General features: G+C 37.4%; 1 protein-coding gene across 2 annotated transcripts in view; it reads right to left on the minus strand.

The window, feature by feature from the left end:
- BRCC3 (BRCA1/BRCA2-containing complex subunit 3) overlaps positions 1-12,418 on the minus strand; it is a 118,237-nt gene that overhangs the window by 45,208 nt on the left and 60,611 nt on the right. The gene's annotated exons all lie outside the window — the stretch shown is intronic.

Genomic DNA, 12,418 nt, shown 5'->3' on the forward strand with positions numbered 1-12,418 from the left:
TGCAAAAATTTTCAACAAAATCTTAGCTAACCGAATCCAGACACTTATCAAAAAAATAATCCACCATGAACAAGTGGGCTTCATCCCAGGGATGCAGGGATGGTTCAACATACGTAAATCTATAAATGCAATTCACCACATCAACAGAAGCAAAAACAAAGACCACATGATTCTTTCAATAGATGCAGAAAGAGCTTTTGACAAAATTCAACACCCTTTCAAGATACGAACACTTAAGAAAATAGGCATAGAAGGGACATACCTAAAAATGATACAAGCCATATATGACAGACCCATAGCCAACATCCTACTGAATGGGGAAAGATTGAAATCATTCCCACTTAGAACTGGAACCAGACAAGGCTGCCCACTATCTCCACTTCTGTTCAACATAGTGCTGGAAGTCTTGGCTACAGCAATCAGACAGGAAAATGGAATCAAAGGTATCCAAATAGGGGCAGAAGAGATCAAACTTTCACTGTTTGCTGATGATATGATATTGTACCTAGAAAACCCCAAGGATTCAACCAAGAAACTCCTGGAACTGATAAATGAATTTAGTAAAGTCTCAGGATACAAAATCAATACACAGAAATCAGAGGCATTCATATACGCCAACAACAATCTAATTGAGAACCAAATCAAAGACTCAATTCCCTTCACAATAGCAACAAAGAAATTAAAGTACCTAGGAATATATTTAACCAAGGACGTAAAAGACCTCTACAGGGAGAACTATGAAACACTGAGGAAGGAAATAGCAGAGGATGGAAACAGATGGAAATCCATACCATGCTCGTGGATCGGCAGACTCAATATCATCAAAATGTCTATACTACCCAAACTGATCTACAGATTCAATGCAATACCTATTAAAATCCCATCAGCATTCTTCACAGATATAGAAAAAATAATGTTACGCTTCGTATGGAACCAAAGAAGACCCCGAATATCAAGAGCAATTCTACGAAACAAAAACAAAATGGGAGGCATTAATATGCCAGATATCAAACTATACTACAAAGCTGTAGTAATTAAAACAATATGGTATTGGCACAAAAACAGGAATATTGACCAGTGGAACAGATGTGAGAATCCTGATATAAAACCATCCTCATATAGCCATCTCATCTTTGACAAAGCAGACAAAAACATACGCTGGGGAAAAGAATCCCTCTTCAATAAATGGTGCTGGGAAAACTGGATAGCCACCTGTAGAAGGCTAAAACAGGACCCACACCTTTCACCTCTCACAAAAACCAACTCACGCTGGATAACAGACTTAAACCTAAGATATGAAACTATTAGAACTCTAGAGGAAAAAGTTGGAAACACTCTCCTAGACATCGGCCTGGGCAAAGAGTTTATGAAGAAGTCCCCAAAGGCAATCACAGCAGCAACAAAAATAAATAAATGGGACATGATCAAACTACAAAGCTTCTGCACAGCCAAAGAAATAGTCATGAAAGTAAACAGACAACCTACAGAATGGGAGAAAATTTTTGCATCCTATGCATCCGATAAGGGACTGATAACTAGAATATACTTAGAACTCACGAAAATCAGCAAGAAAAAATCAAATAACCCCATTAAAAAGTGGGCAAAGGACTTGAACAGAAATTTTTCTAAAGAAGACAGAAGAATGGCCAACAAACATATGAAGAAATGCTCAACATCTCTAATCATCAGGGAAATGCAAATCAAAACCACAATGAGATATCACTTAACCCCAGTGAGAATGGCCTTTATCAAAAAATCTCCAAACAATAAATGCTGGCGTGGTTGCGGAGAGAGGAACACTCCTACACTGCTGGTGGGACTGCAAACTAGTTCAACCTCTGTGGAAAGCAATATGGAGATACCTTAAAGCGATACAACTGAATCTACCATTTGATCCAGCAATCCCATTGCTGGGCATCTACCCAAATGATCCAGTGACACTCTACAAAAAAGACACCTGCACTCGAATGTTTATAGCAGCACAATTCATCATTGCAAGGCTGTGGAAACAGCCCAAGTGCCCATCAATCCAAGAATGGATTAATAAAATGTGGTATATGTATACCATGGAGTACTATTCAGCTCTAAGAAACAATGGTGATATAGCACATCTTATATTTTCCTGGTTAGAGCTGGAACCCATACTACTAAGTGAAGTATCCCAAGAATGGAAAAACAAGCACCAGATATATTCTCCAGCAAACTGGTGTTAACTGAGTAGCACCTAAGTGGACACATAGGTGCTACAGTAATAGGGTATTGGGGAGGTGGGAGGGGGGAGGGGGGCGGGTATATACAAACATAACGAGTGAGATGTGCACCATCTGGGGGATGGTCATGATGGAGACTCAGACTTTTGGGGGGAGGGGGGGAAATGGGCATTTATTGAAACCCTAAAATCTGTACCCCCATAATATGCCAAAATAAAAAAAAATAAAAAAAAAAATCTCCCTAAAAAGAAAAGTCCTGGTCCAGATGGCTTCACACCTGAATTTTACCATACTTACAAAGAAGAACTAGTACCTATCTTTCAGAAACTATTCCACAACATCGAGAAGAACGGAAACCTCTCTGACACCATATATGAAGCCAATATTACTCTGATACCAAAACAAGGAAAGGATGCAACAAAAAAAGAAAACTACAGACCAATATCCCTAATGAATATAGATGCAAAACTATTCAACAAAATCTTAGCAAACCGAATCCAGACACTTATCAAAAAAATAATCCACCATGAACAAGTGGGCTTCATCCCAGGGATGCAGGGATGGTTCAACATATGTAAATCTATAAATGCAATTCACCACATAAACAGAAGCAAAAACAAAGACCACATGATTCTTTCAATAGATGCAGAAAAAGCTTTTCACAAAATTCAACACCCTTTCATGATACGAACACTTAAGAAAATAGGCATAGAAGGGATATACCTAAAAATGATACAAGCCATATATGACAGACCCATAGCCAACATAATACTGAATGGGGAAAAATTGAATTCATTCCCACTTAGAACTGGAACCAGACAAGGCTGCCCACTATCTCCACTTCTGTTCAACATACTGCTGGAAGTCTTGGCTACAGCAATCAGACAGGAAAATGGAATCAAAGGTATCCAAATAGGGGCAGAAGAGATCAAACTTTCACTGTTTGCTGATGATATGATATTTTATCTAGAAAACCCCAAATATTCAACCAAGAAACTCCTACAACTGATCAATGAATTTAGTAAAGTCTCAGGATACAAAATCAATACACAGAAATCAGAGGCATTCATATACGTCAAAAACAATCTAATTGAGAACCAAATCAAAGACTCAATTCCCTTCACAATAGCAACAAAGAAATTAAAGTACCTAGGAATATACTTAACCAAGGACATAAAACACCTCTACAGGGAGAACTATGAAACACTGAGGAAGGAAATAGCAGAGGATGTAAACAGATAGAAATCCATACCATGCTCGTGGATCGGCAGACTCAATATCATCAAAATGTCTATACTACCCAAACTGATCTACAGATTCAATGCAATACCTATTAAAATCCCATCAGCATTCTTCACAGATATAGAAAAAATAATGTTACGCTTCGTATGGAACCAAAGAAGACCCCGAATATCAAGAGCAATTCTAGGCAACAAAAACAAAATGAGAGGCATTAACATGCCAGATATCAAACTATACTACAAAGCTGTAGTAATTAAAACAATATGGTATTGGCACAAAAATAGGAACATTGACCAGTGGAACAGATGTGAGAATCCTGATATAAAACCATCCTCATATAGCCATCTAATCTTTGATAAACCAGATAAAAACATACGCTGGGGAAAAGAATCCCTCTTCAATAAATGGTGCTGGGAAAACTGGATAGCCACCTGTAGAAGGCTAAAACAGGACCCACACCTTTCACCTCTCACAAAAATCAACTCACGCTGGATAACAGACTTAAACCTAAGGTATGAAACTATTAGAACTCTAGAGGAAAAAGTTGGAAACACTCTCCTAGACATCGGCCTTGGCAAAGAGTTTATGAAGAAGTCCCCAAAGGCAATTACAGCAGCAACAAAAATAAATAAATGGGACATGATCAAACTACAAAGCTTCTGCACAGCCAAAGAAATAGTCATGAAAGTAAACAGACAACCTACAGAATGGGAGAAAATTTTTGCATCCTATGCATCCGATAAGGGACTGATAACTAGAATATACTTAGAACTCACGAAAATCAGCAAGAAAAAATCAAATAACCCCATTAAAAAGTGGGCAAAGGACTTGAACAGAAATTTTTCTAAAGAAGACAGAAGCACGGCCAACAAACATATGAAAAAATGCTCAACATCTCTAATCATCAGGGAAATGCAAATCAAAACCACAATGAGATATCACTTAACCCCAGTGAGAATGGCCTTTATCAAAAAATCTCCAAACAATAAATGCTGGCATGGTTGTGGAGAGAGAGGCACACTCCTACACTGCTGGTGGGACTGCAAACTAGTTCAACCTCTGTGGAAAGCAATATGGAGATACCTTAAAGCGATACAACTGAATCTACCATTTGATCCAGCAATCCCATTGCTGGGCATCTACCCAAATGATCCAGTGACACTCTACAAAAAAGACACCTGCACTCGAATGTTTATAGCAGCACAATTCATAATTGCAAGGCTGTGGAAACAGCCCAAGTGCCCATCAATCCAAGAATGGATTAATAAAATGTGGTATATGTATACCATGGAGTACTATTCAGCTCTAAGAAACAATGGTGATATAGCACATCTTATATTTTCCTGGTTAGAGCTGGAACCCATACTACTAAGTGAAGTATCCCAAGAATGGAAAAACAAGCACCAGATATATTCTCCAGCAAACTGGTATTAACTGAGTAGCACCTAAGTGGACACATAGGTACTACAGTAATAGGGTATTGGGCAGGGGGGAGGGGGGAGGGGGGCGGGTATATACATACATAATGAGTGAGATGTGCACCATCTGGGGGATGGTCATGATGGAGACTCAGACTTTTGGGGGGAGGGGGGCAAATGGGCATTTATTGAAACCTTAAAATCTGTACCCCCATAATATGCCGAAATAAAAAAAAATTAAAAAAAAAATCTAACATGAGTTGCATGAGGCTAAAATTAACGTGCCAGCAGGGCTGCATTGCTTTCTGGTGGCCCTAAGGGAAAATCTGTTTCTTTTTCTTTTCTAGCTTCTAGAGGCTGCTCACATTCATTGACTAGTGGCCTCTTCCCTCTGACTTCAAAGCTAGCAATGTAGCTTTGACCTTGTTTTTGTTGTTGTATTTCTCAGACCCTTCCTCTTCTGCCTCCCTCTTTCCCTTTAAGGATCCTTGTGATTACACTGGGTCCACTGGATAATCCAAGATAATCTTTCTATTTTAAGGTCAGCTAATTAGCAACTTTAATTTCCTCTGTAACCTTAATTACCTTTTGCCGTGTAGCTTAACATATTCTTAGGTTTTGAGGGTCAGAATGGGGACATTTTGGGGGGGCCATTATTATGTCTACCACATGGCTATACCTACTTTAGTTGGTAGTTAATGGGATGAAAATATAAGAGCACATTAACATTATAAATAACTATAATTGTATATACATCCATTAAAACTTTTGGCTGGATAAAATATTTTCATGTGTTTCAAGATAAAATAAATGTAAAAATTTTAAAAAAAACAAAATCTTCCTAAAAAGAGACGTCCCTGTCCAGATGGTTTCACACCCGAATTTTACCACACTTAAAAGGAAGATCTAGTACCTATCTTGCAGAAACTATTCCACAACATCGAGAAGAACGGAAACCTCCCCGACACCTTTTATGAAGTGAATATTACTCTGATACCAAAACCAGGAAAAGATGCAACAAAAAAAAGAAAACTACAGACCAATATACCTAATGAATACAGATGCAAAAATTTTCAACAAAATCTTAGCTAACCGAATCCAGATGTGTATCAAAAAAATAATCCATCACGACAACGTGGGCTTCATCTCAGGGATGCAGGGATGGTTCAAACATACGTAAATCTATAAATGCAATTCACCACATAAACAGAAGCAAAAACAAAGACCACATGATTCTTTCAATAGATGCAGAAAGAGCTTTTGACAAAATTCAACACCCTTTCATGATAGGAACACTTAGAAAATAGGCATAGAAGGGACATACCTGAAAATGATACAAGCCATATTTGACAGACCCATAGCCAACATCATACTGAATGGGGAAAAACTGAAAGCATTCCCACTTAAAACTGGAACCAAACAATGCTGCCCACTATCTCCACTTCTATTCAACATAGTGTTGGAAGTCCTGGCTACAGCAATCAGACAGGAAAATGAAATTAAAGGTATCTAAATAGGGGCAGAAGAGATCAAACTTTAGCTGTATGCTGATGATATGATATTATATTTAGAAAACCCCAAAGATTCAACCAAGAAACTCCTGGAACCTATAGATGAATTTAGTAAAGTCTCAGGATACAAAATCAATACACAGAAATCACAGGCATTCATATACGCCAACAACAATCTAATTGAAAACCAAATCAAAGACTCAATTCCCTTCACAATAGCAACAAAGAAATTAAAGTACCTAGGAATATACTTAACCAACGACGTAAAAGACCTCTACAGGGAGAACTATGAAACACTGAGGAAGGAAATAGCAGAGGATGTAAACAGATGGAAATCCATACCATGCTCATGCATCGGCAGACTCAACATCATTAAAATGTCTATACTACCCAAACTGATCTACAGATTCAATGCAATACCTATTAAAATCCCATCAGCATTCTTCACAGATATAGAAAAAATAATTTTACGCTTCGTATGGAACCAAAGAAGACCCCGAATATCAAGAGCAATTCTAGGCAACAAAAACAAAATAGGAGGCATTAATGTGCCAAATATCAAACTATACTACAAAGCTGTAGTAATTAAAACAATATGGTATTGGCACAAAAATAGGAATATTGACCAGTGGAACAGATGTGAGAATCCTGATATAAAACCATCCTCATATAGCCATCTAATCTTTGACAAAGCAGACAGAAACATACGCTGGGGAAAAGAATCTCTTTTCAATAAATGGTGCTGGGAAAACTGGATAGCCACCTGTTAAAGGCTAAACAGGACTCACACCTTTCACCTCTCACAAAAACCAACTCACGCTGGATAACAGACTTAAACCTAAGGTATGAAACTATTAGAACTCTAGAGGAAAAGTTGGAAACACTCTCCTAGTCATCGGCCTAGGCAAAGAGTTTATGAAGAAGTCCCCAAAGGAAATCACAGCAGCAACAAAAATAAATGGGACATGATCAAACTACAAAGCTTCTGAACAGCGAAAGAAATAGTCATGAAAATAAACAGAAAACCTACAGAGTGGGAGAAAATTTTTGCATCCTACCCATCCGATAAGGGACTGATAACTAGAATATACTTAGGACTCACGGAAATCAGGAAGAAAAAATCAAATAACCCTATCAAAAAGTGGGCAAAGGACTTGAACAGAAATTTTTCTAAAGAAGACAGAAGTATGGCCAACAAACATATGAAAAAATGCTCATCATCTCTAATCATCAGGGAAATGCAAATCAAAACCACAATGAGATATCACTTAACTCCAGTGAGAATGGCCTTTATGAAAAAGTCTCCAAACAATCAATGCTGGCGTGGATGCAGAGAGAGAGGAACACTCCTACACTGCTGGTGGGACTGCAAACTAGTTCAACCTCTGTGGAAAGCAATATGGAGATACCTTAAAGCGATACAAGTGAATCTACCATTTGATCCAGCAATCCCATTGCTGGGCATCTACCCAAATGATCCAATGACACTCTGCAAAAAAAGACACCTGCACTGGAATGTTTATAGCAGCACAATTCTTAATTCCAAGGCTGTGGAAACAGCCCAAGTGCCCATCAATCCAAGAATGGATTAATAAAATGTGGTATATGTATATCATGGAGTACTATTCAGCTCTAAGAAACAACGGTGATATAGCTCAAGTTAAATTTCCTGGTTAGAGCTGGAACCCATACTATTAAGTGAAGTTTCCCAAGAATGGAAAAAGAAGCACCACATATACTCACCAGCAAATTGGTATTAACTGAGCAGCACCTAAGTGGACACATAGGTACTACAGTAATAGGGTATTGGGCAGGTGGGATGGGGGAGGGTATATACATACATAATGAGTGAGATGTGCACCATCTGGGTGATGGTCATGCTGGAGACTCAGACTTGTGGGGCGAGGGGGGGAATGGGCATTTATTGAAACCTTAAAATATGTACCCCCATAATATGCCAAAAAAAAAATCCTGATCCGTAAAAAAAAGATAAAAAAGAGGGGGGAATTTATGTTGTTGTACCATCCTACAGGTAGGCAAAAACGTTAGGGTGATACAGCCTAACCTGCCGTGCTGTGCTGGCTTGTATGTCCAGGAATGGGCGTTCCCTCCTGCAGGCATTCCACGTGGTCCACAGCGTGGTGGAGGGTCGCTGAGCGGCATGCAGTGTCGGGTGGCAGCCCGCTGTAGGGTTGGGGGCCTGGCATTTCTGCCCCAGGAGGTCCCGGAGAACAGCCTGGTGTTGCTCCACACGGCATCCGATAGCCCCGTGGTTAAAGTCAGCACAAAGCCATCCCCATTTCTGGGCGTGAGGAGGGGAAGCCTGACTCACAAGAATGTGAATGCTTGTCTTTTTGAAAAATAAAAATATTGCTGAATTTCAAAATAATAATAGCGAGAACTCAATAATGGAAAAAATGTTAATAGATAAAATCTAAAGCTTTGGCAGACCGTCATTAGTTTTTTGTTCTCTACATTTTTCTATATTTTTTTCTAATTTTCCACACTGTATGTGTTACTTATATAAATACACCAGTATGAAAGAGCAGCCCTGTGGGGGGAGGGGAGGGGTATATTCACACCTAATGGGTGCAGGGGGATGAACTCACTTGAAGCTCTGAGTTGGTGAGGCAAAGGCAACATATGTAACCTAAACATTTGTATCCCTGTAATATACTGAAATAAAAAAAATTAAAAAAATAAAATAACAAAATATGGTTTACTTGTTTGGATGGTGTGCAAGAGTGACACCGGCTATATCTGCGATATGGAGATATACACTACTGAAAGAAAGAAATTACAAGAAACTGTTCTTTCAGTTCTTGGGCCCTATCTTGGCATATGGCACCATATTTACCAGGATAATTATTACAATGCTACATCTACTGCTGAATTGCTGCTACAGAACAAAACTAGAGTCTGTGGGACTATTAGGGAGAGTAGAGGTTTACTGCCAAATTTGAAAATAAAAACATCAAGAATGAAGAAAGGTGACATAATATTTTCCAGAAAAAGCGATATTCTTCAACCTAGCATGGAAAGAGAAGTGGGTTGTCCAAATAATATCAACAATCCATGACACTTCTGTTTCAACAACAGGAAAAAAAATAGAAAAATGGGAGAGAATATTATAAAACATACCTGCATCAAGGAATACAATGCCCACATGAAAGGTGTTGACCATGCAGATCAATTCCTTTCGTGTTGTTCCATTCTAAGGAAAACGATAAAATGGACCAAAAAAAAGTAGTGCTGTACCTTATAAACTGTGGCCTTTTCAATTCATTTAGAGTGTACGACGGCCTCAATCCACAAGCAAAAATGAAGTATAAACAGTTTCTGCTATCAGTGGCAAGAGACTGTATAGCAGATGACAATGATGAAGGCTCTCCGGAACCAGAGACAAATCTGTCCAGCCCTTCCCCTGGGGGTGCAAGGAGAGCACCTCATAAAGATCCACCCAAAAGGTTGTCAGGTGATATGAAGCAGCATGAACCTATGTGTATTCCAAAGAGTGGAAAGAAAAAATTTTCTACAAGAGCCTACAGAGTTTGTGCTGCCCAGAAAAAGGAGCGAATCTAGATACTTATGTAAATTTTGTTTGGTCCCTCTTCATAGAGGAAAATTTTTTACGCAGTACCATACGTTAAAAAAGTACTAGGAACTTTAATTGTTTAATTAGTTAATTTTTTTTGTAAATAAAAATGTTATAATTATTGAAAAACGACACCTAAAGTGCATTATGATCTGTAGTTATGATGATTTAAATAACGTGCAGTTTGCCCAAAAATGTGTGGTCCCTGGCATATGTCTTAGAGATTTCTATGCAGTACGCAATATATTAAAAAAACTACAAAAAGGAGAGCAAATGAACTTCAAAGTAAGCAGAAGGAAGGAACTAACATAGATCAGAGTGGACATAAATGGAACAGTAAATAGAAAAATAGAGAAAATCTATGAAAGCAATGATTTTTTGAGATAGTAAAATTGTTAAGTCTATATAGCCAGACTTATCAGAAAAAAGATATAAATTATCAATATAAGGATGAGAGAGAAGACTTGAATTATTAATATAGGAATGAGAGAGATGACATTACTATAGATTTTATAGATAACAAAAGGATAAGAGACTATTATGAACATGTTTCAAGGAGCACAAGGAAACTTTTAGAATGCCAGTAGAATGCCACCTGGTAAAGATATCGTCATTCCTCAGTATCTGTGGGGGATTAGTCTTGACCTCCTACAAATACCAAAATCTTAAAATGCTCAAGTCCCTGATATAAAATGGTACAGTATTTGCATATAACCTATGTTAATCCCTCCCCCCGTATACATTAAACACAATTTCTTCTGTTATAAGGGACATTTTTATTATATTGATGATAGCAATGGTTTCACAGGTATATACATGTCAAAACTTATCAAATTGTATATTTTAAACATGTGTATTTTGTCATGTCAATTGTATCTCAATAAGGCTGTTAAAAAAAATAAAAGAAACCAAGGTTCTTTGGAGAAATGCTGAATTCAGGCTAGGTACGGGAAAGAACAAGATGAACCTGGGACATCTTCTTGTGCCAGAAGTCAGGTAGTACTCAAAGAAAAAGGATGGGAACATGTCAAAAGAACACAGGTAGAGCTTCAACCAGTTGATTCTGAAACAACATGCTTCAAAATAACTAATGATAGTAGTGGATTAAACCCACGGAATAAAATAAGAATTCAGGTGTTCATATTAATATCCTATATAAATAAATAAGTGAGTAACCAAATGAGAAGGCAGGAAAGCTATTTCTTGAGTAGAATGCCACCTGGTAAATATAGAAGGAATGATGGAATTAGAACATTGCCATTTGACAACCATCTTAGTAATAAATAATTTAGTAAATAATCATTGATGAATGATAAAACTCCCCACAAGATACAGTCATTCCTCAGTATCTGTGGGGGATTAGTCTTAACCTCCTACAAACACCAAAATCCTCAAATGCTCAAGTCCCTGATATGAAATGACACAGTATTTGCATATAACCTATGTCAATCCCCCCCCCCTGTGTATTTTAAATCATCTCTAGAATTCTTGTAATACATAATACAATGTAATGCTATGCAAATAATTATACTGTATTATTTATGGAATAATTATGAGAAAAAGTATGTATATGTTTAATACAGACACAATTTCTTTTGAAATATTTTCTATTTGTGGATGGTTGAATCCATGGATTTGGAATCCACAGATATGGAACCCACAGATATGGAGGGTAAACTGTATTTATTAATTTCAAAGGGAAGAATAGTAACTTTACAGTGGAAAAACCTACCAGACAGTACCTTAAGCACATGGTCAGTTATTAATAAAATCACCAGTAATGGAACAAATTTGTGCCTCCTGATACAAATCACCAAGAAGAACACATCACTTCAGTGTTTCCAAAAGTGTATAATCTGCATCTAATCATGATAAAACATGAACAAATCCAAAACGAGGGATTTTCTAAAATAACTGGTCTGTAGCCTTCAAAAATGTTAAGGTCACAAAAGACATAGAACTGTTTCAGATCAAAAGAGACTAAATAGCCAAGACAATTATAGGCAATGGGTGAATCTGGACTGCATCCTGGACCAGAATAAAGGTTTTTTTCTTCTGTTATAAGGGATATTGGAAAGTTGGTGACATTTGAATACTATCTGTGGATTAGATAATAGTACTATTTGGATTTTAATTTCCTGATATTAACAATTGTATTGTGGTTATATAAGATAATTCCTTGTTCTTTAAGAAATGCCTGAGGAAATGCCTTAATATGTGCAACTTATTCCCAAAGGGTTCAGGAAAAATATACATACATATGAAGAGAAAAAATGATAACAGAAATGCGACAGAATTCTGACATTTGGGGAGTTTGCAAGAGGGGTATACAAGAATCCTTTGTACTATTCTTACTGTTCTTCTGTAAATCTGAAATTATTTCAAAAGAGAACACTAAAAGAACTTTAAGAGTAATAACAAAAAATTGATACAGTAAGGACA

This window comes from Microcebus murinus, unplaced genomic scaffold (genome assembly GCF_040939455.1).
Source record: "Microcebus murinus isolate Inina unplaced genomic scaffold, M.murinus_Inina_mat1.0 scaf005_hap2_Mmur4.0, whole genome shotgun sequence".
Lineage (NCBI taxonomy): Eukaryota > Metazoa > Chordata > Mammalia > Primates > Cheirogaleidae > Microcebus > Microcebus murinus.